A 12229-nucleotide genomic window follows, 5' to 3' on the forward strand; every position below is an offset into this window, starting at 1 on the left:
AGAAAAGTAATATAGTGATAAACGATTACATTGGGATAAAGATAAATGTGGTGAAGAGCCATTATGAATGGTAATGTAGTGTGTTTATGATCGGTTTAACCACGTTGATTATGGGTGGGGATCCTGACCTCCCAAAGTGGGCAGGGAGGTACATGCTGTGTCTTTTATCCCCCCATACCCGTTTTACAATTATGTCCTGTCATTGTCTTGGAATGAGATTACTTAGTTTTGTCCTGATCCTTGCCAGAGTTCCTTGGCTGGGAGGGAAACAGTCGAATGTATAGTTATAGATTAGGGAGATGATATTTTTTTTCCTTGTAAATCATTTCTCTGTTATGCATTGTATTATGTTTAGTTTACATATTATATTATATGATTGGTAAACATTTGAGTGTATTCCTCTTAGTTGGGACCTGTTTGTGTCTGGATGAGACTTTTAGGTGATCTCAAACTAAGTACTTTGACGGTGTGCTCTTGGAATCTACATCTGTTCCCTATTTGAATCAATTCCCCTTTGTCTTACCTTTTCTTTTGTGCTTTGATTTTAATTCTATAACTTTTTACTATCCCATTTTCTTCCTTTTTACTGGTGCTGATATGACCTTAATGTGTTACATGCGCCGTAAAACCCTTAAAAACAAACAAACAACCACATTGATTCATGCCTTCTTGACGTAGTGACAAGTTTTTTACCATATTTAATTTTCCATCACCTGTATTCAATTGTTTTAGGATCTGGACCAAATTTTAGGATTTTATTATAACCCCACATTCCTTCAGGTAATTGAATTTTATATAGAATAATTCCTCGCATAATATTTATAATAATGTTGATATATTTATTGTTGTAACTAGGAATTACTCAGTACTTAGAACGAAAGGAAATGGAGTAAATGGACGGCTTCTTTGAGCCTTCGAATTTAATAGCTAAGGGTTGGTGATAGGTCAGTACTTCTGGGTGGGGTTCCTGACCTCCAATAGTAGGCAGGGAGGCACTTACTATGTCTTCTATCCCATAGTAGGCAGGGGGATAGTGGGCAGGGAGACACTTACTGTGTCTTCTATCCCATAGTGGGCAGGGAGACACTTACTGTGTCTCCTATCCCCCTATATCTTTCTTCCAAATTGTGTTTCTGTCTTTGTCTTGGAGTGAGATTACTTAGCTTTGTCCTGACCTTGGCGGAGTCCTTGGCTGGGAGGGAAACAGTCAAATGCATAGTTATAGTTTTGGGAGATGATATTTTTTTCCTTGTAAATCATTTGTTATGCGCAGTATTGTTTTGTTTACGTATTATATATGATTTGTAAACAATTTTAGTGTATTCCTCTCAGTGGGGACCCGTGCTTGTGTCTGGAAGAGACTTTTTAAGTGATCTCAAACTAAGTACTTTGATAGTGTGCTCTTGGAATCTACATCTGTTTCCTGTTTGAACAAATTCACCTTTGTCTTGCATTTTCTTGGGTGCTTTAATTGTAATTCTAGAACTTTTTACTATCCCATTTTCTTCCATTTAACTGGCGCTGATATGACCTTAATGCATTGCAATCACTGTAAAACCGTCAAAAACAACAAAACAATAGGTTTGTACCGTATTCAATTGTAGGAGTGGGAAGACAGTTGTAAGATAATTGATTCAAGATTCTGATTTAATCAACTCATTTCATCTTTTGGAAGCTCCGCATAGATGGACAACCCTGGCTTTTACCTGGCAGGCCATTTTTCTCTAATCTCTAGTTATTTTTTTCTCTAATCACCTCTCCTTTCATTATCTATTGTCATTCTACAAATGAATATGATGCTATTTTAATCCACAATCGAAACAGAAGCCATCAAGTGACCTACCTATTCATAAGTAAAGAATTTATGATGGGTAACAGCTGTAATATTTTTTTGGCAAACCTTGAATATTGTAACCAACTTAATGACAAGCAAAGACTTTGTTGAATTCATGATAAATCTATTTGTTTCATCTCATTAACTTATTTTAGTGCCCATTTTTCTGTCTCAACTGTTGCAGTTATAATAAGATTTTACTGTATTGGGCATTTTATGCAAACTTTTTAAAAGGCACTGTGGTAGGTACCTCAACATTTAAGGAATATAATATAGTCTTTTGGACTGGAAGATCATTTGTATGAAGCGTCCTTTGCAAAAACTCTTTTGCACTCGGATACTAGATTTTCCGTTTAAAGGTGAATAGTTTTAAAAGAACACGTCCTGCTTTAAATGCAGATGAAAAAGCCATGAAAACCTGTGAATATGGGTCTTATTGTGGATTAAAATCATACCTAGATTTTTGTCCCTGCGGATCAATTTCATTTTGTGTCTTAAGCTAATCAAGAGATTTTACAATAATGTCTTATGTACACTCCAGTATGGTTTCCTCGAACACACGGTTTCCTCAAACTCATTCGAGTGTCCCAAATTTTTTCCTTATTATTCATTCATATCATTCCATTCCTTCCTCGAACTAGTTTTGACCCTGAATACGGTTTCCTTGAACTAATTTCACCCAACCAGTGTAAAAAATTAGATTAATTGAGGGATTTTTTAAAAAAAAGCGACCGGTGATTTCTACCACTGATGATTTACTGTGACATTGACGGGTTACGTATGTGTGTATCTATCAATACTGCATGTGTATATATACAGTATGATACACATGCAGACAAACATATACACACACACACACTGGTTGGATGGGAGCATCACCCTTGAATCATATACCTATGATGTTCGCATGGGTGTACGATCCGATAGTGATGTCGTTTCTTCTTCTCTTTACTAGCCTATCCTGCTTCTTTGGTTTGTGATTGTATTTTTGACAGGGGATATTTTTTTTCCTGTAAATCCTCTGCCTGTTTGTTCTTGGTTATTTATAATTTAGCTTATGATATCTTTAGGTTATGATTTTGATTGACATTTGTACTATTTTTGTTAGATTGCTTGTTTTTTTGTTTCAGCGGTCTCTCATATAACCTCAATTGTGTTGGAAGAGACCTAAAGCAACAAACAAACAAAAAACACACACACACACCATTGCCGTTTCGCATAACAGACACCTCTCCGCTCATTTTTATCACTTCCCCATTCGTTCCAATTTCAATACCATGCGACATGATTTGCTAATGCTTCGCTACCACAGTAAATGAATGAATGTTGTGATACAGCAATTCCCCACCCTCGACACTTACACACACATGCTACGACAGTAAATGAATGTTGTGATACAGCAATTCCCCACCCTCGACACTTACACACACATGCTACGACAGTAAATGAATGTTGTGATACAGCAATTCCCCACCCTCGACACTTACACACACATGCTACGACAGTAAATGAATTTTGTGATACAGCAATTCCCCACCCTCGACACTTACACACACATGCTACGACAGTAAATGAATGTTGTGATACAGCAATTACCCACCCTCGACACTTACACACACATGCTACGACAGTAAATGAATGTTGTGATACAGCAATTCCCCACCCTCGACACTTACACACACATGCTACGACAGTAAATGAATGTTGTGATACAGCAATTCCCCACCCTCGACACTTACACACACATGCTATGACAGTAAATGAATGTTGTGATACAGCAATTCCCCACCCTCGACACTTACACACACATGCGCGCAAACTTCTTGTAATATATTATGAATAAAGTTATCTCTCTCAACATCCTCAAGCGGAGATTTGCCTTAGGGTCAACCGGAAGGGAAGACTGGAATAGCCCACGTGCCAACCGCAGCTGAGCGCTGCTGCAAAATGAGCTATGGAGAGGTGACTTGTTAAAGGTCACATAATGCGGGGTCAATATTCGACCTAGGTATCTTTCGGGCTCAAAGCTAAGACCATACCGCTGAGCCTCACTGTCCCCTCTCACCCTCCCCCTTCTCCATCAAGTTCGTTTGGCAAGGCACAGTTTCCTTGAACTTTTTTGTATGTCCTGAGGAGTTCGAGGTAGGTAACCATGCTAGAGTGTATTTCTAATTTGAAAATTGTCTATTGGTCACATGGCTATTTTAATCAATTTTTAAAAAATGGATTTGATTTTATATCATGCATTCCCCTAAATATTGAAATCCAACTGTAAGCATTTCATTACATATCTATATTGTAATTGTTATTATTATTATTATTGTTATCATTATTATTGTCATTATTATTATTATTGTCATTATTATTATTATTATTATTATTATTATTATTATTATTATTATTATTATTATTATTATTGTTATTATTATTATTATTATTATTATTATTATTATTATTATTATTATTATTTTTATTATTATGATTATTACTATTATTAATTTTATTATTATCATTATAACAATAGCAATGATAAAGTTATAATTATCATGTAAATGTTAACAACAATCATTTACCGTTTTTTCTAAAATTGTCAACCCGTCAAACAAGCAACACAATATTATAAAGAATAACGTTTGAAAAGGGGAGTCAGATGTGAGAGTTAATCTTGCAAGGTTCGGACCTTCTCCCGTGGCATGGCACATATGATTTTTAGACTACAATTGAAACTAAAGTTACTGGGTGGGGTTCCTGACCTCCCATTGTGGGCAGGGGGGTACTTACCGGGTCTTCTATCCCCTTATATCTGTTTTCCAACTTGCTTTCTGTCTTTGTTTTGGTTTGATATTGCTTGGTTTTGTCCTGACCCTGGCCGGAGTCCTTGGCTGGGAGGGAAACAGTCAAATGCATAGTTATTGTTTTTTTGGGAGATGATATATTTTTTTCCTTGTAAATCATCTCATTGTTGTGTATTATTATATTTGTTATTTTTAATGTATAATGAATTGTGAGCATTTGAGTGTATTCCTCTTTGTTGGATCTTGTGCTTGTGTCTGGGTGAGACTTATAGGTGATATCAGACTAAGTACATTGATGGTATGCTCTTGGAATCTATATCTGATCCCTATTTGTTCCCAATTCCCCTTTGTCTTACTTTCTCTTGGGTGCTTTAATCGTAATTCTAGAACTTTCGACTATCCCATTTTCTTCCTTTTTTACTGGCGCTGATATAACCTAAATGTGTTGCAAGCGCCGTAAAACCCTTAAAAACAAAACAAAACAATATCACTTTTAGAATACAATTGAAACTAAAGTTGCGTCAAATAATGTGATTTAGCTACCGTTTTGGTTTTCCAAAGGATCTATCTGTCTTGCTGTTATTTGTAAAAGTAACTTTCCTTCACGTTTTCATCATCAGCAGAGTATTTTATTTACAATGAAAAATTATTTTTTTTGATCACTTCTTCTGCAGGTCTTTCTCGAAACATCAAATCTGGAATATATTTATTTGAAATTTTAAAACAACCTCTGACAAGGTAAAGTTATCGGTTCGTGTAACATAAATCCGAAAGCGATTTTTTATTTTGGTCTCACCCGAATGCACTTATTTGCAGGTCCGATAACCCAACTTGTTTTAATCGCAATGCTGTAATAGAAATATTATCAATCTGACGCCAATTATTATTCATTACGACAATGATAAATTATAAATCAGGTCCATAATTGCATTCGGTTATCAGACCTGCTAATTTGTTACACCCCAAAACTTTGATGATTTTCCTTGAAAATGCAATTTAGACGCAAAATCTTTGTTCAAAAGCTATGAGTTACACGATTTTAAAATACCAGGTTTTATGATTCATAACTTGACTGCGACAACTGCAAAAAATCTGTGTAAGAGCATAAGCAACAATACTACTACCTTATCATGATAGTATCAATACACCTATATTTATTATATTCTGACATATGAGTTATCATGGCTTTTGTAACCAAATCTACAAAGGTGCTTGTAATTAAATAATCGTACAAATCTTAACTGGGCAATTATCAGATGACAGGTGCGTAAAATAATAATAAAAATAATAATAATAATAATGATGATGATGATAACAACAACAACAACAATAATAATAATAATAATAATAATAATAATAATAATAATAATAATAATAATAATAATACAATGTATGGGCGTGTTTCTACTGTACATAGAATGAACAAACTTGTAAATCACATTCACGAGTCAGAGCATTACAAGGTCCAGTCCGTCGTATTTATTCTGCAACACAATGGCATTAAAAAAATATATGAAAGGGAAACCTTGTATGTCAGTTGTTAAATGATAAGGACAATTCCAACTCGCCACAAATTCTTAAACCCGAGACTCCAATGTATTTAACGTAAGCTTTTTTTGTATTAAAAAAAGAAAGTAAGAAACGCTACAATCAATCTTAGCTTTAAGTACCAACAAAAGAAAACAACCCAACACAATGAAGAAGAAAAAGAAAAAAGAAATGACAATGTTATCCTAATCACTCTTCATTGATATAATTTGGTCTGAGGAAAAAAGTTTTGATAGAGTTTTGACCGAAACTAAGATTTATATTGGGGTCGTTCTTTAACAAAAAAGCAAACTCCATATTGCAATTACAATAAAGAAATTAAATATATTGTGGCATTCAAAAAAAATAAAAAATAATTTGACTCCATGAATTGTAGAATTGATGTTTGTGATTATATTATTTGATGATGTTGATAATGATGATTCTTAGTCTGAGTGTACGACAATACTTTAATCTGATGCTTTCAACGAATAAATCATTTATCGGTCCGGTGCCTTAATCATTGTGTTTGTTATTTGAATTTTTGAATTATTAAAAAAAAAGATTTGGTTAATAATGTGTGCATGCCTGTATATATATATATATATGTCTGTGTGTCTGTGTGTGTGTGTGTGTTTGTGTGGTCAGGCCCATGTGCACTCAAATAATGTTAATGACACGATTTCCCTTTGCCATGGCCGTGGCTGAGATCCTTCACTGTGAAAGCAGATGTGAGCGTGTTTGTTTTGTTTTTTAGTCCTGTCAAAGATGTTGACACAGAGTGTTCTTTTTCATTTGTAATTCATCCCTCTGGGTGGGATTCCTGACCTCCAATAGTGGGCGGGGAGGTACATGCTGTGTCTTCTATCCCCCTCTACCCGTTTTCCAATTGTTTCCTGTCATTGTCTTGGAATGAGATTACTTAGTTTTGTCCGGACCCTGGCCGGAGTTCCTTGGCTAGGAGGGAAACAGTCGAATGTATAGATAGAGTTTTGGGAGATGATATTTTTTTCCTTGTAAATCATCTCTCTATTATGCATTGTACTATGTTTAGTTTACATATTAAATTATTTGATTTGTAAACATTTGAGTGTATTCCTCTTGGTTGGGACCTGTGCTTGTGTCTGGATGAGACTTTTAGTTGATCTCAAACTAAGTACTTTGATAGTGTGCTCTTGGAATCTGCATCCGTTTCCTATTTGAACCAATTCCCCTTTGTCTCACCTTTTCTTTTGTGCTTTAATTGTAATTCTAGAACTTTTTACTATCCCATTTTCTTCCTTTTTACTGGCGCTGATATGACCTTAATGTGTTGCAAGCGCCGTAAAACCCTTAAAAACAAAAACAAACAATTCATCCCTCTGTGCAATACTCCGTTTAAGTGTGATCCCCCCCCCCCCCCCCCCCCTGTTGTCCAAGGAAATCAACTCTTAAAGTCTCATCCCTAATAATACAGAAATATAAGACGTTCCATTCCTTGTGACTTTAAAATCTTGAGATTTTATATAGCGCAATATCCACGAAACGTGCTCAAAGCGCTTTACAAGGGGTTCCTGACCAACATCACATATCATTTATAGAATGAGACATGACGCCTGTCAGGCGATATTACGATTTTTTTCCGACAGAGACAACGCTGTTAACGGCTAGGTACTCATTTTACACCTGGGTACGGTGAGAGATTTGAGTAAAATAGCCTTTTCCAAAGACTCAACTATGCACAGAGTTAGGCTCGAACTCGGGACCTTCCGACCCAAAAGCGCGTGTCATACCACTAGACCACATAGCTGAACAAAGCCGACTTTAAAAATCGAAACTGCACCAGTCAAAGCCGAAAGAAAAATGCAAGACAACAATCAACCTGCCTTTACTTGGGATCGAACCTCAGACCGCTGGGCTAAATATCGGCCAGATGTTTTAATTACACCAATATTACATGCAGGTTACCCTATATGTAGGACTACTTAATGATTTCAGCGCAAATAAAGAGGAAGAAGATAGAGTCCAAAGTTTTGGATCGAGTCATCAGACACCAAAGGACGGGACTAATTCAACAGAGATCAGAAATAGCTCCAAGAATAATACATCCTTGTAGCCAGTTTGAAACCTCTTAAAATATCCAATCTGAAACCGCTTCACTTGGATCTCTGTCAAAAAGGATACACTGAGATGGTTATAAAATAAGCATTAACTCACTCAACCCTAATAACGACTATATCCGTAGTTTACCCGGGGTTACTTTTACCCCATGCCTATTTATTATATTTTTCTGGGTGGGGTTCCCTACCTCCACAGTGGGCAGGGAGGTACTTACCGTGTCTTTTATCCCCTTATATCTGTTTCCAACTTGCTTTCTGTATTTGTCTTGGTGTGAGATTGCTCGGTTTTTTCCCGACCCTGGCCGGAGTCCTAGCTGGGAGGGAAACAGTCAAATGCATAGTTATTGTTTTGGGAGATGATATTTTTTTCCTTGTAAATCATCTCTCTGTTATGTGTTATTATATTTGTTATTTTTAATGTATAATGCAAGCATTTGAGTGTATTCCTCTTTGTTGGATTTTGTGCTTGTGTCTGGATGAGACTTATAGGTGATCTCAAACTAAGTGCATTGATGGTATGCTCTTGGAATCTACATCTGATCCCTATTTGTTCCCAGTTCCCCTATGTCTTACTTTTTCTTGAGTGCTTTAATTGTAATTCTAGAACTTTTTACTATCCCATTTTCTTCCTTTTTACTGGCGCTGATATGACCTAAATGTGTTGGAAGCGCCGTAAAACCATTAAAAACAAAAACATTATTATATTTTTCTGAGACAAATTATATCAAAGCTAATGTTTCTAGTTTTTACATATTAATGGTAGTTGAATAAAACTATCTATGTACATGCTCATTTTTATTACATTTTTTCCAATTTTGAAAAGTAGCAAAAATCTCTAGGACTGAGTGAGTTAAAATAAAACCCGATAATGATAATCTATTTTAATTATTGGGTTGGATGAACTGGTCATCATGGCACCACACCTAAACGATTTCAAGGCCCGACTGACATGGGCCCGCGCCCAATGAGGACGCCGCTGAAATACAACCAGACCATTGGTTTCTTCAGCGCCAACCATACAGATACAGATACAGCTTAACAAAGAAAAATATCATCTGTCACAAAAAGACGAATCCACCTGTTTTTCTTTCAGAGAAAGTTTCCGGATAAGACGAAGGTGACACCAAATTATGATCCCATTCCATAACTAGGACACATTATGGCTACATGCAAAATATTTAGAGGAACGAGAAGGTTGTTGACGGATGGTAAATACGCTTTAACAGTCATGTCGTCACTTCCCTCGTAATTACGCATGGTAACGTAGTAACTGGCTCTAAACTATCGGAACAATGACGGACGCCCTTATGAAATATTTCTCAGACGAGCATAAACAAATAAAAGCGTATCCAGAGGAAAAAAACAACAAAACATTATAAGTCTGATCATGTTTTGACTTTTACACATTCTGATCACAAGACATATGAAAAGTTCTAGTCAGCATGAAGAATAAAAAGTACCGATTTTCTTTGTATGGAACCACGATGGCCGCCGTTGCTGGGCGACGTGACATCAGACTATTGAATCCAATTAATCTGCCCTGGAAAGCCCAGCGCCCCCTCCCCACCCCAATGGGAATTGCACCCACCCCTGACAATCAACCAGTAATTTTCGCATAAACTCTCCATTGAAAACGAGGAACGCCAATCGTTTTGTTAATCATTTTATTATAGTTTAAAACATGGAATTAATTATTCACAAAGAGATCGTATAAATTATATCACTTGACACAATAGATAGAATGACTTTGTGTCACTCAGGTCTTTGTTATTGTTTTTTGCCATCCGTGTTTATGAGTATCTAATTATCAGTAAACTGTATCAACCAGACTAATAATGATAAACGTTGAAGGGTACACATAGTTTTGTGTGTTGGCCCTTTATATTTCCGGATGGCAATGTTGTGAGCTTCTTAGACAAGCGCATACTATCTATAGGGAATGGGATTAGCGGAAGAGTAGCGTCCCTTGATTGGACGTCACCGGTGGAGAATTTATTTGTAAACAAACCGACTACAAGCCAAGCGCTCCAAATACAAAATTTATTATTCATATTTCTGTACAAAAATGCATAACGTTGATTATGATACTTACTTCATTCCAAAATCATCTTATCTCTCATTGTCTAATTAAAAAGTAAAGATTTCTATACATATTTTTAAAAAAAATTCTTCGCCAGGTGAGTCATGGGGTCGCGATCACCAAGATTATTAATAAACAAAGCAAGATAACGGATTTATTAGGACTTGTGTATAAGTATAGGGAATGAGATTAGCGGAAGAGTAGCGTCCCTTGATTGGACGTCACCCATAGTCTGTGGCGTCACCGGCGGAAAAGTTATTAGAGAGAGAACGTCATGTTGGTTGTGCGCATGCGTCTCTGGTCCTCGGAAAAATTATGAAAGTGACTGAAGTGTTAGACAACCAAATTTCTCCTATACCCATGGATGATTCTTCATGTGTATTTTCCTTATTATGGCACGATGTGGTTAACAAATGAATAATATACATAATTTAGATAAGAAAATGATGTTTGATTACTGCTTAACCCTCTCCTTACCATCTATAGGAAAATCGTCACATTCGTCACGATAAGGCCAACATTTTTCTCATTCTAATTTCTTTTGTACATCATAATATTTGAACAAAAATGTTTGCTATAGTTAAAGTATATTAACACTGTTGAAGAGCTCGTTCAGCAGAAAAAAATATGTATAGCAAGAATTAACAGATTTTGTGTTTGAATGAAATAAATCTATTTTTGTATAGGTTGGGTGTGAAGTTTTGGGGAAAATCCTGAAAATGGCTGGTAAGGAGAGAGTTAAGCCGTTCTCAATTCTCTTTCTCTCTCCTCTCTCCTCTCTCTCTCCTCTCTCTCCTACTTTCCTCTCACACCTCCTCTAAATGTACTTTACTCTCTCTCTCTCTAATGTACTTTACTCTCTCTCTCTCTCTCTCTCTCTCTCTCTCTCTCTCTCTCTCTACCTCTTTCATTTCTCTCTTTCCCATTAGTTTTATAAATACTCACACGTAAACATTCACACATTATCATCTACACGAGTTATTTTTACGGTACATCAACATTATTTAATTTGTCATCTTGAAAATATTCATACACTTGGAAATGTCAATCTTTACACATATAGGGAATGAGATTAGCGGAAGAGTAGTGTCCCTTGATTGACGTCACCATAGTCTGTGACGTCACGCGGAAAGTTATTAAGAGAACGTCATGCTTGTTGTGCGCATGCGTCTCTCGCTTCTTACACGATATAACGCCATAATGTATAACAGGGCATTTTAATATAATAATATTTGCAACTGCACGTAGATTTGACTATCTCTCTATATTCACAACAATTTACAATTCTACAATTCTCTTTCTTTCCTCTTTATGTCCTTGCACGCGGCATCGTTAGATAATTCATCAAACCAACGTCTGATGTCAACAGAGATTCTGCAATTACTGTGGTATGAAAATGCCTGTAGCTAGTAGCTTACGGCCAATTCTTCAGAGCATAGAAATAATATTAATAAACTAGAACAGCATTTATCACATAATTTGAAAAAAAGAAGTCAAAACACAGTTTTCACAGGTAGATTTAAACCCTTAACATTTGGGAAGAGGGAGGGGCGAAGGGTGGGGGTGGGGGTGGGGGGGGGGGGTTATTTTATTTTAAATCGACATGATATAATATGTGACACACCGTGGCAAATTGGTATTATGCCAAGATTGATTGGATGATGCATATTAATTCATAAGACCACACTCTGATTGGAAATTTAATGAAGGAACATATTTTAACTCAAATATTATGAGTTAAATCAAATTTAGCATTCAATTTTAAGCACGAGTTCATCCCGATATAAAACTGATTGAAAAGATTGGTCACATATATATGTATATGCATTCACAACGCGTGGGGTGATAGTTATGTGATTGTTTTAAATACAAAAACAAAAAATAATGGAAAAAA

The sequence above is a fragment of the Berghia stephanieae genome, chromosome 3 (assembly GCF_034508935.2).
Source record: "Berghia stephanieae isolate SIO BIC M18660-M18661 chromosome 3, UCSD_Bste_1.3, whole genome shotgun sequence".
Taxonomy (NCBI): Eukaryota; Metazoa; Mollusca; class Gastropoda; order Nudibranchia; family Aeolidiidae; genus Berghia; species Berghia stephanieae.